Raw genomic sequence first — 24,416 nt, 5'->3', positions numbered from 1 at the left:
TGTTCAATGCTGTATGTATATATCTGGAGCCACAAGTGGAGTAGAATTCCTTCACAAAAGGGCACCAGTCCATCTAGTGGGTTTTTATAACAATCTGGTAGCTTCATGGTCACTGTGAATAGCATTCCTGATGCTGCCAGGTCATCAGAAAAGGTCACTGGCTGACGTCTACCCTCTCCGCAGGACTTGTGTGTGTCCAGGACAAAGAAGAGGGCAGAAGAAATCTCTGTACCCTCCCAGTACACTGCCTTTTGCAAAAACTCCCTTCCGGTAAGTGCTATAGGGCTACTAACACAAGAACTTCCCACCATCTTCAAAGTTTCTTCCACGGGCAGTTTGTCTGAGCAAACATTCTAGTAAACATCCTCTATGTATTACCCCGTCACTGCACTGTAAACCACTTTTTATAATGCTGTAAATGCATGCTGGTATTTATGTATTTCTGCATATTTTGTTCCATATCCATATTTTAACCTCAAATTTATTTTTATATAATTCTTTATTCTCTATTAATTGTCGAATGTTGTTGTTTTTTTGTTGCATGTCACAACCTGACCAACACACCACAGCAAATTCCTTATACATGGCGAATAAAGACCAGAACACATAGGAGCAGAATTAGGCCATTCAGCCCATCAAGTCTGCTCCACCATTCCATCATGGCTGACCCTGGATCCCACTCAACCCCATACACCTGCCTTCTCGCCATACTGTTTGATGCCCTGACTGATCAGGAAATGATCAACTTCCACCTTGACTATACACATGGACTTGGCCTCCACTGCAGTCTGTGGCAGAGCATTCCACAGGTTCACTATTCTCTGGCTAAAAAAATGCCTCCTTACCTCTGTTCTAAAAGGTCGCATCTCAATTCTGAGGCTGTGCCCTCCAGTTCTGGATACCCCCACCATCAGAAACATCCACCCTATCTATTCCTTTCAACATTCGGTAGGTTTTAATGAGATTCCCCCCCTGCATTCTTCTAAATTCCAGTTAGTACAGGCCCAAAGCTGCCAAGCACTCCTCATATGTTAACCCCTTCATTCCCGGAATCATCCTTGTGAACCTCCTCTGGACTCTGTCCAATGATAACGCATCCTTTCTAAGATACGGGGTCCAAAACTGTTGAAAGTTGATTCTTGATCCCTGTAACAGCTTGACAAACCACTCTGAATAATTTTCCCAATGATTTAATTCATCGAATTAAATTGGCCAGCTGTCGTGATGATATTTCTTGTCCACCATCAAGGATATTAAACCCCTCCTTGTGACTACCCGTTGGTAATGTAACCATTATGCTTCCTCGCTCCTGTAAAAGTGCCTCTATTTTCTTAGAAGTTTACATAGATTTGGCATGGCATCTAAAACTTGGACAAACTTCTATAGGTGCTCACTGTGGAGAGAGCACCCTAACTGGTTGCATCTTGGCCTGGTGTGGACACCAATGCTCACGAATCTACAGAAGGTGATCCAGGCCATCACAGGCAAAGCCCTCCTCACCACTAAGTAAACACATGGAGTGCTGCCACAGGAAAGAGGAATTCATCATCAAGGACCCCCACCATTAGACCATGCTCTCTTCCCTCTACCGCCATCGGGAAAGAGGTAGAGGAGCCTCAGGTCCCCCACCACTGAATTCAGGAACAGTTATTACCCCTTGACCATCGGGGTCCTGAACCAGCGTGGATAACTTCACTCACCTCAGCCCTGAACTGACTCCACAACCTGAGTTTCAAGGACTCGAAACTTGTGTTCTCATTGTTATTTATTTACTTTTTCATATTTTTATTTTCACGGTTTGTCTTTTGCACGTTGGTGGTTTGTCAGCTTCAGATTGTCTGTGGCTTTTCATCGATTCTATTGTATTTCTGTGAATGCCTGCAAGAAAATAAATCTCAGGGTGGCAGATGCAGACGTATATGTACTTTGGAAATTAATTTACTTTGAGCTCTGAACCCTGTAGTTGAAGCTAATCAATGAGATTATTTTAAGTGCTGATGTTTCAACAAAATATCTTCCATCTCTCCCGAATTCACAAATCCAGAGGTGAGACCTGTGTTTCGGTCAAGAGGTTCAAAGCTCAAGTTCAAAGTAAATTTATTATTGAAGTACATATACTGCATGTCACCCTATCCTATCCTGAGATTTATTTTCCTTGTTCTGAGATTGGTGGTTTGTTCTGATGAAGGTTAATTGACCTGAAGTATTAACTGTTTCTGCCTGCACAGATAACCTTTTAATGCAGGTTTCCCGACCTTTTTTTATGCCAAGGACCCCCTCCTGCTCTAATGGACTGAGTGATTTTCCTAATTTTCCTTCTTACTTCCACAGAGTGAAGGTTTCCTATTTCTGCTGTATGAACAGTAAATGAGACACTGACTGTTGTCCCAATGGGATTACTGCTGACAGAGTGAAATGACGTAATCCTGAGAATGGGAAGGCAATTGTCCTGATTGCTTTCTGACATGTCACAAAACTCCAGTGAAACAAAGACAGTCACTGAATCATTACAGATATTTTAGTATTCATGTAAAGTTGTGGCTTTATTTTCATGCTAACTGCATTATCCTATACGACTGTTTACTTCTGGACACAGATTATTATCCTATTTCTCAATTCAATTTCAGATGAACAGATAAATTAAACTGCGTTCTAATTCAGGAAGCTCATTTGCAAAGCAGCACAGGAAAGAGGTGATACCTTTCATTCTATTTATTGATAAACTCATACAGTTGCTTTAATTTTATCACTGTAATTCAAATTTCCTGCAGTACGGTGTATTATGGCATCCATTCTAATAGGCATCTGTTAGTCTCGAGAGACCATGGATTTGCGCCTTGGAAGGTTTCCAGGGTGCAGGCCTGGGCAGGGTTGTATGGGAGACCGGCAGTTGCCCAAGCTGCAAGTCTCCCCTCTCCTCACCACCGATGTCGTCCAAGGGAAGGGCAAAGGCTGATACAGCTTGGCACCGGTGTCGTCGCAGAGCAATGTGTGGTTAAGTGTCTTGCTCAAGGACACAACACACTGCCGAACTAGCGACCTTAAGATCACTAGACCAAAGCCTTAACCACTTGGCCACATGCCAACTATGGGATATAATTGCTCTGTCAATTTACGTTATGCTGTTATAAGAGTACTACAGCAGAGAATCTGGACCTTTGGCCCATCCAGGCCATGCTGACCAGATCCCCTGCCATCTACCTGCACCCAGGTTATAGCCTGTTAGGCAAGATTCTGGAGTCATGGTTTATAACAAATATTAATTTCAACAACAGCCAGTCTTCAGACCTGAATGTGGATTGTAGATTGAACGTAAAATGCAGCTGTGAACAATGGTCTTCCTAGAGCTGCACTTAGGGTTTGATGGCCCAGACTGAGTGGGAATTAACATTCATTTTGGGTGTCTAGAGTGTGGGTGTGAAGAAAGAGGTGTTTGAAAATTGTATATAATTCAGATAATATACATTGTAACTATAAATTGCCCTGCTGTTGCCTTATAAAAATGTCAGGTAATATTGGGTCGAGTAGGCCTCTTCCTCCAAAAGTGTCTCAATATGATGCCTTTTACTCGATTTTTTTGCTGAATAAAGGCTTCTATACCTCCTGGCTTCTGTCTCTTTCTGGTGACTTTGTCCACAGTCACAACAAAGCCCCCCATACCCCTCTCATTCATGTATCTATCCAAACCTCCCTTCAGTCAGAATCAGAACCAGAATCACTGCCATATGTCAGGAAATCTGTTGTTTTACAGCAGCAGTAGAATGAGGTACATTCGGGTAGATGGAGCTTGTCAGCCTGGGAAGGCAGTCCATCTCAGAGAGGGAAAGCTCTGCTCTCAAATCTCCGCTGCCTTGCAGCCATACCCACTCATGGGAAAGGCTTCGGGAGTAAACCCCGAGGACAAATCTGGAGCTGGAGTCCCTGAGGCAGTCCGACATTGCCTTCAACCTCGCTCTGGCAACTCCTGCGACAACACCGGTGCCGAGCTGTATCGGCCCTTGCCCTTCCCTTGGACAATATCGGTGTTGAGGAGAGGGGAGATTTGCTGCGTGGGCAACTGCCGGTCTTCCGTACAACGTTGCCCAGGCCTGCGTCCTGGAGACCTTCCAGGCTCAGATTCCTGGTCTTGTGAGACTAACGGATGCCACCACCACAGTGAAATACAATAAAATATACAGTATATTCAAAGATTCAAGATACATTTATTATCAAAGTATTTATACAGGATACAACTCTGGGATTTGCCCACCCACAGGCAGCTGTGAAACAAAGAAACAATGGAACCCATTCAAGGAAACATCAGACACCCACTGTGCTATGTAGAGAGAGCAGGACCACAGTACTGAGGTAAATGACCAGATACAAGTGGTATTCTCTGTGAATCTGAGTCATAGACTCATAGAAACAAGCCCTTTGAACCAACTCATCCATCCTGACCACAGAATGGCCCCATTTTCCTGCATTTGGTTCATACTCCCCCTGAAGCCCTCCCCCATCCAAGTACCTACCCACTTACTTTAATTAATTAATTTATCTCTCTCTCTCTCTCTCTCTCTCTCTCTCTCTCTCTCTCTCCCCCCCCCCCCCTTTAGACTGTGGGAGGAAACCGGAGCACCCGGAGGAAACCCACACGGTCACGGGGAGAATGTGCAAACTCCTCACAGGTAGCAGTGGGAATTGAACCCTGGTTGCTGAAACTGAAGAGTGTTGTGCTAACCACCATGCCATTGTACTGTTGTTGCTATTGTACCTGCCCCAATCGCGTTCCCTAGCAGCTCGTTCCATATACGCATCACCCTCTGCATGAAGAAATTGGCTATCAGGTCTCTTTTAAATCTTTCCCCTCACACCTTAAACATACGCCTTCTGGTTATCAGCTTTCTTTCCCTGGGAAAGTGGCTACGTGCACTATCTGTATCCCCTCATGGTTTGATGCACCTCTTTCAGAACCTCCCTTAACCTCCTACTTTCCAAAGAATCCTGGCCTGGCTAACATCTCCCTAGAACTTGGGCCCTCAGTTACTGGCAGCGTCCACATGTTGAATGGTAAGGCAGGTTCAAAAGGGCAGAATGGCCTGTTGTTGGTGGTCTCTTTATTGGGTACCTCCTATATGTAATAAAGTGGCCATTGAGTTTATGTTCATGGTCTTGTGCTGCTGTAGCCCATCCACTTCAAGATTCAAAATGTTGTGCATTCAGAGATGCTCTTCTGCACACCACTGTTGTAACGAGTGGTTATTTGAGTTACTGTCAGCTTGCACCAGTCTGGCCATTCTCCTCTGACCTCTCACAATAACAAGGCACTTTCACTCACTGGACTGTCGCTCACTGGATGTTTTTTTAAATTTTTCACACCCTTCTCTGTAAACTCCAGAGACCATTTTGTGAAGATCCCAGGAGATTAGCAGTTTCTGAGCTACTCTAACCACCCCATCTGGCACCAACAGTTATTCCACAGTCAAAGTCATTTAGATCGCGTTACTTCCCCATTCTGATGTTTGGTCTGAATAACAGCTGAATCTTTTGACCACGTCTGCATGTTTTTATGCATGAAGATACTGCAACGTGATTGGCTGATTAGATATTTGCATGACAGAGCAGGTATACAGGAGGTACCTAATAAAATGGCCTCTAAGTGCAATAAACCGTAAGCAGCCCTACCTCAGAATAATGAATCAGAGTCAGAATCAAGTTTAATATCGCTGGCGTAAGTCATGAAATTTGTTGTCATTTTAAGTTTGTCCCTGGCTCAATCAGTATTCACTCCAGAAGCCAGGACTAATAACTAAGTGAGCCAGGCAGTTTAAGAATGTGAATTGAGCTATTAAAACTTCAAGGTAAAGAAGCTGACATTGGAGCTGTGGAGCAGAGAATAACATTGAAACTGTTTCACTAATGCCCCAGAGATACAAGCTGTGACTGAGTCCTATTCAATGGAGGAGTTGGTACTGCTTTATTAATGGTATTGATTTGATTATTGTCTCAGGTACCCAGATGCAGTGAAAAGCTTTTCTTTGCATGTCACCAAGACACATCATTCCAGACATTAATGCACTCACGTCGCAAAAAGTAGAACAGGATGCAGAATATAGACGCATACACAAAAAGCTGGAGGAACTCAGCAGCTCAGGCAGCATCTATAGAGGGGGGTAAACGGTTGATGTTTCATGTTTGGTCTGAGACCCTTCATCAGGACTAGAAAGGAAAGGGGAATAAGCCAAAATATTGAGGGGTAGGGAAAGTTGTACGAACTGGCAGTCTGTGCTATCACCTTCTTGCTTGTATTCCTTCCTCTCCCTCATCTCCTTGTTCTTCCCCCTTCTTTTCCAGCCCTGATGAAGGGACCTGGCCTGAAATGTCGACTGTTTCTTCGCCTCCATAGGTGCTGCCTGACTTGTCGAATTCCTCCAGCATTTTTGTGTGTGCTGCTCGAGCCGGCAGGCGGTAGGTGAGCACAGGTGAGAGGAAGGTGGGAGAGGGGAGGAGGTAAGAAGCTGGGAGGGGTAAGGCTTGGGTCCCACTCTGCCAGGTTCGGGAGCCATTATTACCCTGCAGCCATCAGGCTCCTGGACCCGATTCACCAGCCACACCACTGAATGGACTCTACAGCTCACATTTTCACTAATACTTATTTACTTTTTAAAAATTATTTGCACAATTCATCCCTTTTTGCACCTTGGATGTTTGTTGGTCTTTGTTATATGTGGCTCTTTCATGAATTCTACTGTGTTTCTTTGTTCTCCTGCGGCTGCCTACAAGAAAATGAATCTCAAGGTTCTATACATACTTGGATAATGATTTACTTTGACTTTGGGTGAAGGGCTGAGGAAGAAGGGATCTGATAGGAGAAGAGAGCGGATCATGGGAGAACAGGAAGGAGAAGGGGCACAAGGAGGAGATGGAGATGGTGGACAAGTGGAGAGAAGGGAAGGCTGAGAAGGGAGCCAGAATAGGGAATGGAAGAAGAGGGAAGGTAGAGGAGGAAAAACTGCTGGAAATTAGAGAAATCAATGTCCATGGCTTCAGATTTGAGGCTAGCCAAGGGGAATAGAAGGTGTTGGTCCTCCAACCTGTGTTTGGCCTCACCTTGGCAGGAAAGGAGGCCATGGTATGAAGGGAAATGGGATGTCAAATTGAAATGGGTGGTCACCAGGATGTCTTGCCTTTCGTGACTGATGGAGCAAAGGTGCTTGATGAAGCAGTCCGCCAACCTGGGACGGGTCTCCAGAGAAAGCCAACCAGGAATGCCTGGTCTCTGGATGACTCTGACAGACCTACAGGTGAAGTGTCACCTCACCTGGAAGGACTGTGCTACGTCTGCTCTACACCTCCTCCCTCACCAACATTCAAGGCCTCAAACATTCGCCGGTTCAGGTCGAAATCCTGCATCTCACCCAGCGGACTGGTTGTTTCTCCAGGTTCCAGCATCTGTCATCTCCAGTGCCTTCATCATCTGCAGGCCTTGCTGCCTCTCTCTGTCCCTCACCGGACTCCATTTGCCAAGGACTGTGGAACATCTGCCCCTACACATCCTTCCTCACCACCATTCAGGGCCCCAAACACTCCTTCTTCCACTGATTAATATAAAGCTCTCGGATTTGGGATGAATTGTTAAATGTGTGCATCTTTCTCGGCAACCCGTACATGTGATTGGCTGAAATATTAATTCTCAATGAGCAGAAGTCAGTGGACGCAGCCCAGCCCATCACAGGCAAAGCTCTACCCACCATTAAGCACATCTACAAGGAGCACTCCCACAAGAAAGCGGCATTCGTCATCGAGGAACCCGAACATCCAGACCGTGCCCTTTTCTCACTGCTGCCGTCGGGAAGGAGGTACAGGGTCCTTAAGTCCAACATCATGAGGTTCAGGAACAGTTATCACCCTAAACCATCAGTGTGGACAACTTCACTCACCTCAACAATGAATTGATTCTTGAAACCTATGGTCTCACCTTTCAAGGACTCTGCAACCCATATTTTCAGTATTATTTATTTATGTATTGTTATTTTTTTTTTGCGTTGCCACGGTTTGTCTTGCTTTGCACATTGGTTATTTGTCAGTGCGTAGTTTTTCTTCGATTCTATTGTATCTCCTTGTTCTTCTGTGAATGTCCACGAGAAAACTTGTCTCAGGGTTGTATATGGTGACATGCTCATACTTTGATAATAAATTTACTTTGAACTTTGAGCTAATGAATACTGATTTTAAAACCACTCTATTTTTCTGACCATGTCTCACTTAAAAGTTGTGGCTGCCTTTTGGGTGTGGACTCGATTGGCTGCAGGGCGGAGAGATTCTTCTGTCCAGCTCACTGGGAATGCTTTCTAGTGACACAAAACGCCCAAAATAGAACACATTCTGTTTTCCTGCTCTTTAGTCCATCATAACAATTTCACTAACATAAAAATTAAAAATGACCTGAGCCATCTCATTAGGATCGTACATCGTTACACAGAGGAGTTGTGCACCTGTATCTCTATAAAATTATACAAGTTCAAATCGTTCAGTCCTAAAGGCTCCATATCTAAGAAACTGTGAGCTGACATTGGAGAGGGTCCAGAAGAGATTTACAAGATCGAAGCATTGAAAGGGTTAACATATGATGGATTTTTGATGGCTCTGGGCCTGTACTTGCTGGAGTTTAGAAGAGTGGGGGGCAGGCATCTCATTGAAGTCTCCCCCATTTTGAAAGGCCTAGATAGAGTGGAGAGGCAAAGGACGTTTATGATGGTGGGAGCGGGGGAAAATCTAGGACCGGGGGGGCATGCCCACGGACTAGAAGGACATCCCTTTAGAGCAGAGGTGAGGAGGAATTCCTTTCACCAGGAAGCTGCGGATCGGGGAATTCATTGACTGTGGAGGCAAGGTCATTGGGTATATTTGAAGTGGAGGTTGATAGGTTCTTGATTAGTAAGGGGTTCAAAGGTTAGGGGAAGAGGGCGGGAGAATGGAGTTGGGAGGGAAAATATCAGAATCAGGTTAATGTCAATGATGTACGTTGGTGAATTTGTTGTTTTGTGGTAGCAGTACAGTGCAATAGATTAAAAAACTATAAATCAAATAACAAATACACACACACACACACACACACACACACACACACACACACACACACACACACACACACACACACACACACACACATAAATGCAAAATAAATTAAGTAATGCAAAAAAGGAGCAAAAGTCAGCCATGATGGAATGGCGGAGCAGACTCGATGGACTGAATGGCCTAATTCTGCTCCTATGCCCTGCTGTCTTATTATCAGAGATCTGGTCGTTACTGGCGAGATCAGCAATTACTGCCCTTGAGATGGCAATGGCGGGTGTCTTTTGGAACTGCCCCAGCCCTTCCAGTGTCAGTGCTTCCAGAGGGGGTATTGGACAAGAGTTCCAGGATTTAAACCCGGCCACGATGAAAGGACGGTGGCTGGCGAGTGGTCCTCAGGTGGTGACACCGCTTGTGTCCACTGCCCTTTCTGTTCTATGCTTCATGGGTTTGGGAGGTACTACTACACATAGAACATGTACAGCCACAATTATATGCTTCTCTGGAAATCCTGTGGGAAAATTAGTATTGGGATAAATTGAGCTTAAACAAGTTATTTAAACATATTTATAGTGTTGACACCCCTTCCCACAGTCTACAAAGAGAAAATGCTGGAGGAACTCAGCAGGTCAGGCAGCATCTATAGAGGAGAATAAAGAGTCAACGCTTCGGGCTGAGACCCAAAAGTGAGACCAGGTGAGCAGGAAGTTGGTGGGTGGGGGAAGCGGGAATGAAGTGAGAAGCTGGGCGTCTCCTCCCACCGTCTCTTGCTTCTGGTTGCTCTATCTATACATTCTTCGAAATAAGCACAAATTGCTGGAGGAATTTATTAGGTTAGGCAGCATCTTTTCAGGTCATGGCCCATCGTCACGGACACTGATGAAGTACCTTCGTCTCTGGGGCAGACAACAGATTCTGAGTACGTAGGCCCCTGCTTGAAAAATGGCCAACCGCCAGTGTAACAGAGACAGCAGCTCACTTCAGTGAGAAGCTAACCATGCTATTCTGAGAGGGAAGAAGGAAGAAGATAATCATTTAACCACATAACAGATCAAAGTGGCTGATAAAGCAATACATAACACCAGCAGAGAGCCAGATAAGATCAAAATACTCAATACTCATGACCTTCTACAGATGCACAGCTGAGAGCATCGTAACCAGCTGCATCACGCTGTGTGGTACGGACACTGCATTGCAGTGGACAGGACGGGTCAACAAAGGGCCGTCAAAGCTGCCCAACATGTCGCCAGCATCAACCTACCCACCATTAAGGATGGATGTACAGAAAGCTGCTGGAAAAAAGCCAGGAACGTCATGAAGGATTCCACCCACCCTGCTCACAGACTTGTTTGTCCCTCTCCCATCAGGGAGGAGGCTACGTAGCATCCACGCCGGGACCACCAGACTCAAAAACAGTTACTTTCCCTGAGGAGTGAGGCCGATCAACACCCCCACCCACTAACCCACCCCTCCATACCCCCAACTACCACCACTTCATCATTTCCTGTCAGAGTCACCTTATGTACAGACACTCCTGTGCCTAGCGTCACTTTATGAACATACAATTAATCGGTGTATTTAAGTTATCTTATGTATTTATATTTATTGTGTTTCTTGTTACTATTGTGTATATTTATTGACAGATACAACACAGAGTATGCCACTCGGGCCCTTTGCACCACATTGCCCCAGCAAACCTAGCCTAATCACATGACAATTTACAATGACCAGTTAATCTGCTAACACGCACAATTTAGGTCTGTGGGAAGGAATGAGGGCACCCAGAGAGAACCCACGCATTCCACAGGGAGGACTCACAGACTCCTTACAGAACGGTCAGAATTGAACTCCGAACTCCGGAACGGCCAGAGGTGTGATAATGTCATTTATTTTATTGTGTTTTTTCTGCGCTGCGTCAGGTCCGGAGTAACAATTATTTAGTTCTCCTTTACACTCGTATACTGGAAATGACACTAAACAATCTTGAATGTTGAATCTTAAAAATAAAGGAGTGTTCAAAATGAGTGTGGCTGTGATTAATATAATTTCCTGTGAGGACTTATGCCAGTCTGTTTCTCTAGTTTCATGTTCAGAACACTGACTGTGGTAAAGCCATGTTGTTTATAGAAAACATGTTCTCAGCACCACCCTCACCCTCCCATGACAGCAGTGATTCACTGTCTAGACTCACGACTGAGTCAATAGTCACTTCGTGCTGTACAAAACAGCATCAGCCCCCTGACACACAGCTCCCTGTTTGTGAATGCAGCACAGAATTTCCAAAATAGTTAACCAGGGTCCAGCAGAAAACACAGCCTTGTACTCCTTTATGCTGTTCAAGGGTCGGAAACTGCTGGCGGGTGGGCGCGGGTGGACAAACTCAGGAAACCTTAACTGAAATCAGAAAATGCTGGTTGATACTCAGCAGGTCAGGCAGCATCTGTGGAGGGAGCAAATGGTCGATTGCTCTTCACTGGAATTGGAAAGATGTGAAGATGGATAGAGAGGGAGAGGAAAGGAAAGAACGGTCCTTTGAGGGCCAGAAAGAGAGTGTAGATTGAGAGCAAATTCTCTCCACCATCTTCAGAAGGCTCAAAAAATGTTAAGGACCCCCATCACTCAGGGAATGCCCTCTTTTCATTGCTACAATCAAGGAAGAGGTACCGGAGCCTAAAGATACAAACTCAACATTTTGGGAAAATCTTCATCTCCTTCGCCACCAGCTTTCCTGATGGACAGTGAACCAACTCATGAACACTACCTTACATAGACCTGAATGGCAGAACATAGAAGCATAGAAAACCTACAGCACAATACAAGCTCTTCGGCCCACAAAGTTGTGCCGAGCATGTCCCTACATTAGAAATTACCAGGCTTACCTATAGCCCCCTATTTTACTAAGCTCCATGTACCTATCTAAAAGTCTCTTAAAAGACCCTATCGTATCCGCCTCCACCACCGTTGCCAGCAGCCCATTCCATGCACTCACCACTCTGAGTAAAAAACTTATCTCTGACATCTCCTCTGTACCTGCACCCCAGAACCTTAAACCTGTATCCTCTTTCAGCCCTGGGAAAAAGCCTCTGACTGTCCACACGATCAATGCCTCTCATCATCTTATACACCTCTATCAGGTCTCCTCTCATCCTCTTTCACTCCAAAGAGAAAAGGCCGAGTTCACTCAACCTGTTCTCATAAGGCATGCTCCCCAATCCAGGCAACATCCTTGTAAATCTCCTCTGCACCCTTTCTATGGCTTCCACATCCTTCCTGTAGTCAGGCGACCAGAAATGAGCACAGTACTCCAAGTGGCGTCCAAAATAGCTGCAACATTACCCCTTGGCCCCTAAATTCAATTCCACGATTGATGAAGGCCAATACACCATACACCTTCTTAACCACAGCGTCAATATCAGAGGCCAACACACAGAACAAGCACCCAGCAATGTGCACTGGCCAGGTGTTGCAGGTTAATACTAGCTCTCAGACAAATTGTAGGAATTGGTTCTTGATGCACCTAATTCACTGGTAAAGTCGATCAGCCAATCTTATGAGAACAGCATTGCACCAACTCTGATGTCTCATGCAATGCCCACTCCCTAACTCCACCACTGGCAATCCTGCTTTCAACTATCTAAGCCCAAATCCCCAGAACTCCTTCCCACCACCCTTCCCTCTCTGTAACTGCAACACTATTTTCTTGCCCCGTATCCCATTCTGGATCCTCTTTGTGCAGATACGGAGCATGGAGGGTTATAATCCAGCCATAGGCTGGATGGGACGAGGGAGAATAACAGCTTGGTGCAGACTGGATGGGCCGAAGGGTCTTTTGCAGCTCTCGATAACTCTATGAAACTAGTGAATGCTCCTGTTTTTGACCCAATATCCGATGACACCCACTGGGAGACAGAATCAGAATCAGATTTATTACTCAAATTAGTTGTTGTATAGCAGAAATATACGGACAAGGCATAACATTAATGTGAATTACTAAGTAAATAAATAGTGCAATACAGAAGGAATGGCGAGGTAATGTTCACAGGTTTATGGACAGATCAGAAATTTGATAGCAGAGAGGAAGGATCTGTTTCTGTATCATTGAGTGTGTGTCTTCAGCCTCCTGTACCTCCCCCTGATGGTTTGTTCGTTCATTATGCACCACACATAAGGCAATCATGGTCTTTCCATGACTGATTATTCTTGGTAATTTTTTCTACAGAAGCGGTATGCCATTGCTGCCTTCAGGACAATGTCTTCACAAGATGGGTGACCCCAGCCATTATCAATACTCTTCAGAGACTGTCTGCCTGGTGTCAGTGGTCGCATAACCAGGACTTGTGATCTGCACCGGCTGCTCATACGACCATCCACCACCTGCTCCCATGGCTTCACCTGACCCTGATCGGGGGTTGGGGGGGGTGTTAAGCAGGTGCTACACCTGGCCCAAGAGACTGCAGGCTAGTGGAGGGAAGGTGCGCCTTTCACCTCCTTTGGTAGTGACATATTTCCACCCCACAACCCTTGATGGTAATAAAGAGGAAAGGCATGTCCCAGTGGCGAGGATCCTTAGTAGTGGATGTGTGGTGAACTACATATACCTGTCTGGACACGCCCCCGCTGACTGCTCCTGTGGCTCCTCCCACAGACCCCTGTATAAAGGCGATCAAGGCCTGAACCCGGCCTCTCAGTCTCCAGGATGTAGTATGGTGGTCACTCGCTGCTTGTTCCTTCTTCCAGTCAATAAAAGCCAATATCTCGCCTTACGTCTCAGAGTGAGTTATTGATGGTGCATCAGGATGCCTGCCTTGCTGAGGAACTGTGCCTCGAAGGTGGTTTCAGTAATGGGGAGGATGGTGCCATATGGGAGCTGGCTAAATCTACAACCTCCTTCACCTTCTTGCAATCCTGTGTATTGGAGTGTCCACACCATACAACCAGTCAGAGTGCCTTCCACTATACACCAACAGAACTTTTTAAGTCTTAGGTGACACACAAAATCTCCTCAAACTATTGGAAGTGGGGCCGCTGATGTGCCTTTTTCAGGATACATCAATGTGTTGGGCCCCGGGTAGATGCTGACACCCACAAACTTGAAACCGCTCCCCGTTCCCATTACTGACCCCTCAATGGGGACTGGTGTGCTTTCTCCCAGCTTCGCCTTCCTGAAGTTTACCGTCAATTCCTTGGTCTTAACGGATGTAGAGCACGAGTTTCTTGTCATGACGCCATTTGATGTTGAGGGTGTGTTGTCAGGCTCCTGTACCTCCCCCTTGATGATAGCAACAAGAAAAGGCCATGTTCTAGATGGTGAGGGATCCTTAATGGTAAATGTCACTTCTTTGAGGTACAAGCTCTTGAGAATGTCTTTGAAGGTAACGCCCATGACGGAGCTGGCTGAGTCAATAACCCTCTGCAGCCTCTACCTAAGATAATGATCAATAAAACATCAGTGTCCAAGCCCAAACATGGCCAATCAGAACACATATGAAGTGGCTTTTTGAAATTTGAAATGATTTAATTCATAAATTCAAGTATTACTCTTACAACATTGTACAAGTTCTTCCCCGTATATTCAGAGGTTGCCAGCCATCTCCTCAAATATATTTAAAGTTCAAAGTAAGTTTATAATCAAAGTACATATATGTCACCGTATGCAACTCTGAGATTCATTTTTTTGCAGGCATACTCAATAAATCCATAATAGAATAATAACCATAACAGAATCAATGAAAGTCCGCACCATGCTGGGCATTCAACCATTGCGCAGAAGATAAGAAACTGTGCAAATACAAAAATAAAGAAATAATAATAATCAATAAGCAATAACTATCGAGAACATGAGCTGACGAGCTCTTAAAAGTGAGTCCACAGATTGTGGGAACTTCTCATTGATGAGGTAAGTGAAGTTGAGTGACGTTATCCCCTTTGGTTCAAGAGGCTGATGGTTGAGGGGTAATAACTGTTCCTGATCCTGGTGATATGAGTCCTGAGGCTCCTTTACCTTCTTCCTCTTGGTAGCAGCAAGATGAGAGCATGGCCTGGGTGGTGGGGGTCCCTGATGATGGATGCTGCTTTCCTGTGACAATGCTCCATGTAGATGCCATGTTTGACAAACCTTATTGAATTTTTTGAAGAAGTTACGAGGAATGTTGAAGAGGGTAAGGCAGTGGATGTAGTCTATATGGACTTCAGCAAAGCCTTTGACAAAGTTCCACATGGAAGGTTGGTTAAGAAGGTTCAGTCGTTAGGTATTAATGCTGGAGTAATAAAATGGATTCAACAGTGGCTAGATGGGAGATGCCAGAGAGTAGTGGTGGATAATTGTTTATCGGGATGGAGGCCGGTGACTAGCGGGGTGCCTCAGGGATCTGTTTTGGGCCCAATGTTGTTTGTAATATACATAAATGATCTGGATGATGGGGTGGTAAATTGGATTAGTAAGTATGCCGATGATACTAAGGTAGGAGGTGTTGTGGATAATGAGGTGGATTTTCAAAGCTTGCAGGGAGATTTATGCCAGTTAGAAGAATGGGCAGATTCCCTCATTCTCGCTGGAGTAAAATCGTGACTGTGGAAATGTCTGGACGTGGAAAAGGCGGCGCTGGCAAAGCTCAGTCCAAGGCTAAATCTCGCTCGTCTCGGGCTGGACTGCAGTTCCCGGTCGGCCGGGTTCACAGACAAAAAAAAAAGAAGAAGAAGAATGGGCTGAACGTTGGCAGATGGAGTTTAATGCTGAGAAGTGTGAGGTTCTACATTTTGGCAGGAATAATCCAAATAGAACATACAGGGTAAATGGTAGGGCATTGAGTAATGCAGAGGAACAGAGAGATCTAGGAATAACTGTGCATCGTTCCCTGAAAGTGGAGTCTCATGTAGATAGGGTGGTGAAGAGGGCTTTTGGAACGCTGGCCTTTATAAATCAAAGCATTGAGTACAGAAGTTGGGATGTAATGCTAAAGTTGTACAAGGCATTGGTAAGGCCAAATTTGGAATATTGTGTGCAGTTCTGGTCACTGAATTATAGGAAAGATATCAATAAATTAGAGAGAGTGCAGAGACGATTTACTAGGATGTTACCTGGGTTTCAGCAATTAAGTTACAGAGAAAGGTTGAACAAGTTAGGTCTCTATTCATTGGAGCGTAGAAGGTTGAGGGGGGATTTGATCGAGGTATTTAAAATTTTGAGAGGGATAGATAGAGTTGACGTGAACAGGCTGTTTCCATTGAGAGTAGGGGAGATTCAAACTAGAGGACATGATTTGAGAGTTAGGGGGCAGAAGTTTAAGGGAAACACGAGGGGGTATTTCTTTACTCAAAGAGTGATAGCTGTGTGGAATGAGCTTCCTGTAGAAGTAGTAGAGGCCAGTTCAGTTGTGTCATTTAAGGTAAAATTGGATAGGTATATGGACAGGAAAGGAGTGGAGGGTTATGGGCTGAGTGCGGGTAGGTGGGACTAGGTGAGATTAAGGGTTCGGCACGGACTAGGAGGGCCAAGATGGCCTGTTTCCGTGCTGTGATTGTTATATGGTTATATGGTTATAGATGTGCTATATCTACTATAAAGCTTTCTTTTATGACAATGGGAATATATACTCACTGCAGCCATGAGAGAAAGAAAAGAAAATGCAGGTATATATAAAGCTGCCTTTAAATATGGTCAAGCCAAAGCTAATGGAGTGAGATTCTTTATATTGCATATAAATTAGATCACGCAGCCTGTTGGATTTACAGCACTGGGTCATAGTTGTCAGATCAACGTGGATCACAGATTTATTCAGAGTAAAATAACAATCTAATTGCCATGATGCTCCAAAAAAGATTGCTCAGAGCTAGAGAGAGCCAGCTGTAACTATAGCAACACAAGACCAATCTCCACATTCAATTAATGTACCTCACCCTGTACGAGTTCAGTGGTACCTTCTCAGTCCAGTTTTTAATTTTTAATAAAGGTGAGGGAGATTTGATTTCATTTCTTTTACAAGTGCAATAGAATAATAGAGTACTACTACAGGCCCTTCAGCCCATCTAGTCTATGCCAGACCATTAATCTGACCTCCACCTGCACCATGGCTCTCCATGCCCCTCCCATCCATGTACCTATCCAAATTTATCTTAATTATTGACATCCACCACTTGTACTGGCAGCTCGTTCCACACTCTCACCACCCTGTTACTGAAGAAGTTCCCCCTCGTGTTCCCCTTAAACATTTCACCCTTCACCCTTAACCTATGACCTCTAGCATTTACGTGATTGCATTCACCCTCTCTATGCCCCTCATATGCTCTATCAAACCTCCTCTCATTCTCCTACGTTCTGGGGAATGAAAAGTAACGTTCAACTTTTCCTTATAAGTCAGGTCCGCAAGTCCTGGCAAATTCATTGAAAAATTTCTCTGCACTCTTTCAACCTCATTGATATTTTCCTGTAAACAGGTGATCAAAACTGCACACAATACTCCAAGTTAGGCCTCACCAACATCTTGTACAACTTCAACATCCCAACTCATGTACTCAATACAGTGGATTCTGGTTCATTGGAGCAGCCACTTATTTGGGACAACTCAAAGAACAAAAACTAATCAACAAAATAGCCTGGATTCCCTTTGTTAATTTGGGACACTGTGCCACTTACTTGGGACAGGAGTCTGTTGCCAAACAGTTTCTAACTAGCATAATTCCTATGCATGTGTGTGACCTTTAGACACGATACCGTGTTTAGAGTAAACAATTTTTAAATGGTATCAATAGACAATAGACAATAGGTGCAGAAGTAGACCATTCGGCCCTTCGAGCCTGCACTGCCATTTTGAGATCATGGCTGATCAATTACTATCAATACCCGGTTCCTGCCTTGTCCCCATATCCCTTGATTCCCCTATCCATAAGATACCTATCTAGCTCCTTCTTGAAAGCATCCAGAGAATTGGCCTCCACTACCTTCTGAGGCAGTGCATTCCAGACCCCCACAACTCTCTGGGAGAAGAAGTTTTTCCTTAACTCTGTCCTAAATGACCTACCCCTTATTCTCAAACCATGCCCTCTGGTACTGGACTCTCCCAGCATCTGGAACATATTTCCTGCCTCTATCTTGTCCAATCCCTTAATAATCTTATATGTTTCAGTCAGATCCTCTCTCAATCTCCTTAATTCCAGCGTGTACAAGCCCAGTCTCTCTAACCTCTCTGTGTAAGACAGTCCAGACATCCCAGGAATTAACCTCGTGAATCTACGCTGCACTTCCTCTACAGCCAAGATGTCCTTCCTTAACCCTGGAGACCAAAACTGTACACAATACTCCAGGTGTGGTCTCACCAGGGCTCTGTACAAATGCAAGAGGATTTCCTTGCTCTTGTACTCAATTCCCTTTGTAATAAAGGCCAACATTCCATTAGCCTTCTTCACTGCCTGCTGCACTTGCTTATTCACCTTCAGTGACTGATGAACAAGGACTCCGAGATCTCTTTGTACTTCTCCCTTACCCAACTCTACACCATTCAGATAATAATCTGCCTTCCTGTTCTTACTCCCAAAGTGGATAACCTCATACTTATTCACATTAAACGCCATCTGCCAAGTATCTGCCCACTCACCCAGCCTATCCAAGTCACCCTGAATTCTCCTAACATCCTCATCACATGTCACACTGCCACCCAGCTTAGTATCATCAGCAAATTTGCTGATGTTATTTTTTATGCCTTCATCCAAATCATTAATGTAAATGGTAAACAGCTGTGGTCCCAATACCGAGCCCAGTGGCACCCCCACTAGTCACCACCTGCCATTCCGAGAAACACCCATTCACCACTACCCTTTGCTTTCTATCTGCCAACCAGTTTTCTATCCATGTCAATGCCTTCCCCCCAATGCCCTGAGCTTTGATTTTACCCACCAATCTTCTACGTGGGACCTTATCAAATGCCTTCTGAAAATCGAGGTACACTACATCCACTGGATATCCCCCGTCTAACTCCCTGGTTACATCCTCGAAAAACTCCAACAGATTAGTCAAGCATGATTTACCCTTGGTAAATCCATGCTGGGTCGGCCCAATCCTATCACTGCTATCTAGATATGCCACTATTTCATCCTTAATAATGGACTCTAGCATCTTTCCCACCACCCATGTCAGGCTGACAGGTCGATAGTTCTGTTTTCTCCCTCCCTCCTTTTTTAAAAAGTGGGATAACATTAGCCATTCTCCAATCCTCAGGAACTGATCCTGAATCTAAGGAACATTGGAAAATGATTACCAATGCATCCGCAATTTCCAGGACCACCTCCTTTAGTACCCTAGGGTGCAGACCATGTGGACCTGGGGATTTGTCAGCCTTCAGTCCCATCAGTCTTCTCATCACCGTTTCCTTCCGACTGTCAATCTGTTTCATTTCCTCTGTTACCCTATGTTCTTGGCCCATCCATACATCTGGGAGATTGCTTGTGTCTTCCTTAGTGAAAGCAGATCTAAAGTACTCATTAAATTCTTCTGCCATTTCTCTGTTTCCCATAATAATTTCACCCAATTCATTCTTCAAGGGCCCAACATTGTTCTTAACTATCTTCTTTCTCTTCACATATCTAAAAAAGCTTTTGCTAGCTTCCTTTATATTTCTGGCTAGCTTGCGTTCGTATCTCATTTTTTCTCCCCGTATTGTCTTTTTAGTTAAGTTCTGCTGTTCCTTAAAAACTTCCCAATCATCTGTCCTCCCACTCACCTTAGCTCTGTCATATTTCCTTTTTTTTAATGCTATGCAATCTCTGACTTCCTTTGTCAACCACTGTGGCCCCTTTCCCCCCTTTGAATCCTTCCTTCTCTGGGGGATGAACTGATTTTGCTCCTTGTACATTATTCCCAAGAATACCTGCTATTGCTGTTCCACTGTCTTTTCTGCTAGGCTATCTGTCCAGTCAACTTTGGCCAGCTCCTCCCTCATGGCTCCATAGTTTCCCCTGTTCAACTGTAACACTGACACCTCTGAGCTGCCCTTATTCTTCTCAAATTGCAGATAAAAGCTTATCATATTGTGATCACTACCTCCTAATGGCTCCTTTACTGCGAGATCACTTATCAAATCCTGTTCATTACATAACACTAAATCCAAAATAGTCTTGTCCCTGGTCGGCTCTCGTACAAGCTGTTCCAAGAATGCATCCCATAGGCACTCTACAAACTCCCTATCCTGGGGTCCAGCACCAACCTGATTCTCCCAGTTCACCTGCATGTTGAAATCCCCCATAACTACTGCGACATTACCTTTGCCACATGCCAATGTTAACTCCCTATTCAACTTGCACCCAATATCCATGCTACTGTTGGTGGCCTGTAGACAACACCCATTTGGGTCCTTTTGCCCTTACTGTTCCTCAGTTCTATCCACACAGACTCTACTTCTCCTGACCCTAGGTCCCCCCGTGCAAAGGACTGAATCTCATTCCTCACCAACAGGGCCACCCCACCCCCTCTGCCCACATTTCTGTCCCTACGATAGCACGTATACCCTTGTACATTCGTTTCCCAGGTCTGATCTCCCTGCAGCCATGTCTCCGTTATTCCAACAACATCATAGTTACCCATTCGCACCTGGGCTTCAAGCTCATCCGCCTTATTTCTGATACTTCGTGCATTCAGATATAGAATTTTTAACCCATTTCTCCTCTCTCTGTTTGAATCGCTGCCTGTTGTGCTTAACCCAGCTCCCCGAACTCCCATCGGGCTATACGCCCTTAGAATTTTGTTGTCCTTCCTAAATTTACTTATTCTTTCAACACATTTAACTCCATGTTCCGTCAGACCATCCCTCTGTACACGAGTACTCCTTATCACTTGTTCCACCCCACCTTCCTCTACTACACACTTAATATCCCGGAACCGTGTAGTCCCCACCTGTCCTTTATTCTTCCTCTCGCTATCCTCTCTCACATTCCCTCACAGTAGTGGGTGTTTGTGTTCAAAAAGCAGTGATCTTTTTTGTCACTGATACTTAGTGAGAAATAAGCAGTAAGATAATTAGAATTGTTTTGCTCACTGCAGTTTCCAGTATTCGGGCTTGGAGATGCCAGAAATGGTGGGGAGTGAAAATGAAATGATTTCACCACTTTGACAAGTTAGAATTCACTACTTCAACTACAAAGAATTTGAAGGTATCACCAATCATCATGAATATTACAATGACAATGAAGATTTGGAGGATGCAATTGTCAACAGCTTTGTATGAAGGCAGTCCATTACCTGCACTAGGTGTCTGCGCTGATTTTGCTCACTTACAATCAATCAAAAGAACACGGCAGTGTACACTGGGTGAATTCCTCCAGTGTTAACTATTAGGAACTAATACACAGTTTTATAGTACGGTAGCAATATCAGTAGAGTTCTAATTTGTTGAGTATTTCATTCAAATACATAACTTGTTACTCAGTTAAACAGTAGTTTGTCTTTTTTATACCTTTTGCACTGTTTCTGTGCAACTTCTGCTAATCGGGGCAGCTGCTTAATCGAGCCAATATATACTGCTCCCAATTAACTGGAATCTACTGTATCTCATTTATAAAAGCCAAAGTGGCAATGTGACGAAGGGACTCGGCCCGAAACGTCCACAGTGTTTCTCCTTGTAGATGCTGCCTGGCCTGCTGTGTTCCACCAGCATTTTGTGTGTGTTGTTGTTCGTCGACAGTGCTTCTCCCTATAGATGCTGCCTGGCCTGCTGTGTTCCACCAGCATTTTGTGTGTGTTGTTGTTCGTCGACAGTGCTTCTCCCTATAGATGCTGCCTGGCCTGCTGTGTTCCACCAGCACTTTGTGTGTGTTGTGGCAAAAGCTTGCTTTCTTTCTTTATTTCTTTAGTGGGACAGTGCAGAATAGCCCCTTCTGGCCCAATGAGCCACACGGCCCAGCAACCCACCTGTTTAACAGTAACCTAATCACAGGACAATTTACAATGACCAATGAACCGACTAATAAATATCTTTGGACTGTGGAACCGGAGGTCCCAGAGGAAACCCATGAAGTTCACTGGAGAAAATACAAACTTCTTACAGGTGGCGCCAGAACTGAACTCCAAACTCTGGAATGCCCTGAGCTTTAATAGATTCATGCTAACCGCTACACTACCATGGATTTGGTAAGTGGGACAGAAGACTGATTGTAAGTAAGCATGTTAACTATTTACAAATGAGCAGTGAAACGGTCAACCATACATCTTAAGTCAAACAAGAACTTATCTAAGTACTTACACAACTACTACCCTAAGAATTCAATAACACTTCTAGCTAAAATAGGTAGTTCGTTAAGTCCCCCCAAGTTACACAAAACTAAACATGCAATAAAAAGTGGGCACACAAGCCCTCTTATCTGCAGCACACTTTGCCAATGGTCTTTCAGCCCTAATTGTGACCCAATCTGACAGGAGCCCTCTGCAAAAAAACAGCCTCTCGCGCGCACTTTTCTTATACCCCTGGGATGCCTGAACCGGAACCGGTGCTGTGGGGCAAAAGCCAGCCAATGGGAGAGAGCTCCCACATCCTTCGTGCAGGCCAATGAATGACCAGCATGGGGGAAGCAGCTTCTGTCTGGCGGATATGTTAACACTTAATGTTACAGTGCCCCATCTATCTTTGATGCCACTTTCAAGGAATTATGGATCTGTATTCCCAGCTCCTTCTGTTCTACCATAGTCCACAGTGCCCAACTACTCACTGTGCAAGTTCTACCCTGATTTTCCTCCCAAAGTGCAACATCTCACAGTTGTCTGCATTAAGTTCCATCTGAAATATACCAAATACTTGTGAAAGTAATCTTCGGGATTACCTCACGGGTTTCCACTCTAAGGTTAGTGCTGGTCTGTGAGGCAAACATTTGAAGAAAAGGGATTGTGGTTAGAGCAAGGGAGGGCCCTGACTAGCACTGAACTGTGGCTCAACATCTTGGAATGATTTAACTCATTAGGGTGTGTCTATTTACCAAAGCCTCCCATAGCAAGGACTGTGATGCAGAATTAGTCTTGAGTGTAACATCGGTTTGGAAATTAAGAACAGGCTGACCACAGACTAACCCTCACAGCTTCTTACATCAGCCCCTTTCCCCACCACCTTCCCCCCTAATGTATCTGCTTTTACCTATCACCTTCCAGATTCTCACATCATCCACCCACCTTCCCCGCGCCTGCCAGTTTGCTTAACAACTTCAGCAATTTTTTATATGACTGCGTGTAACTTCAAACACTTAAGTTGCACATTCAAATAACTGATTCCAAAACTCTCTTCAGCATGAGATACATAAAATAAAGTTGTTTAAGTCAAGTGAGAGCTCAGTACTTTTGAGTAAGTTGGAAATGCATGTTTTTTTTTGCTCTGGAAACGCTCCCCCACCTTCTTGTCCTGATGAAGCGTCTTGACCCGAAAAGTCAACTCTTTATTCTTTTCTATAGATGCTGTCTGACCTGCTGAGTTCCTCCAGCATTGTGTGTGTGTTGCTCTGGGTTTCCAGCATCTATAGAATCTCTTGTTTATTATCTGTAAGGAGTTTTCATGCTTTTGTTGTGTGTGGGTAAGATTTTCCTGAGCACTCCAGTTACCTCTCACATCTCAAAAGCATCAAAATGCTGGAGTAATTCAGCATTTGACCAGCTGGGGTGGAGGCAAAGGGCTGAAGAAGGATGAATCTGACGGGCATGGTAGGTTAATTTGTCAATTTAATTGCCCCTCCCTACAGGGTATAGATAGGTGGCAGGGTTAGTCACAAGCTATATAGTAGAGAAACAGGTCCTTCATCCTATGGAGTCCACACCAACAATCAGGCAACTATTAACACTAATTCTATACTAATCCCATTTTATTACTCCCCAGATTCTAGCACCCCTCACAGATTCTGCCTTTGCACCAGGGGCAATTTCTATCTCGACCTGGCAATGCAGCAGACACTTTCCTGCCCCAAATCGTAGACGGCGCACCTAGAGTCGGTGAAAGTCCTACCCCAGGCTGATCACAGCCAACCCCGGCATTTATCCATCAGATTCTCACAAGATGTCAGAACCAGAATCAGGTTTATTGCAAGTGATACAGTCCTGTGCAAAAGTCTTAGGCACATATATATTGCTCGGGTGCCTGAGATTTTTGCCTAGTACTGTATATAAAACATAGAACATTAAAGCACAGGAACAGGCCCTTTGGATATAAAGTGAAATTTGTCATTTTATGGCAGAAGTATGGCACAATACATTAAAAAGTTACTATGATTTACAGTAAGATATTCTGTATAAAAATAAATAAGGAATGTAAAAAGAGAGCAGTATGAGTAACACACAAAATGCTGGAGGAACTCAGTTGGTCAGGCAGCGTCTATGAAAAGGAATAAAGAGTTGATGTTTTGGAACT

General features: G+C 44.5%; 1 long non-coding RNA gene across 1 annotated transcript; it reads left to right on the top strand.

The window, feature by feature from the left end:
- The first annotated feature begins 2,639 nt into the window (after window positions 1-2,639).
- On the top strand, window positions 2,640-14,442 carry LOC132382240 (uncharacterized). Its single transcript, XR_009508245.1, has 3 exons — window positions 2,640-2,693; window positions 6,331-6,458; window positions 13,271-14,442. It is a non-coding gene; the product is annotated as an uncharacterized LOC132382240 (long non-coding RNA).
- The last annotated feature ends 9,974 nt before the right edge of the window (window positions 14,443-24,416 follow it).

This window comes from Hypanus sabinus, chromosome 27, assembly GCF_030144855.1.
Source record: "Hypanus sabinus isolate sHypSab1 chromosome 27, sHypSab1.hap1, whole genome shotgun sequence".
Taxonomy (NCBI): Eukaryota; Metazoa; Chordata; class Chondrichthyes; order Myliobatiformes; family Dasyatidae; genus Hypanus; species Hypanus sabinus.
Note: the sequence above shows the minus strand (reverse complement) of the source record. Positions and strands in the feature narration are given on the sequence as shown.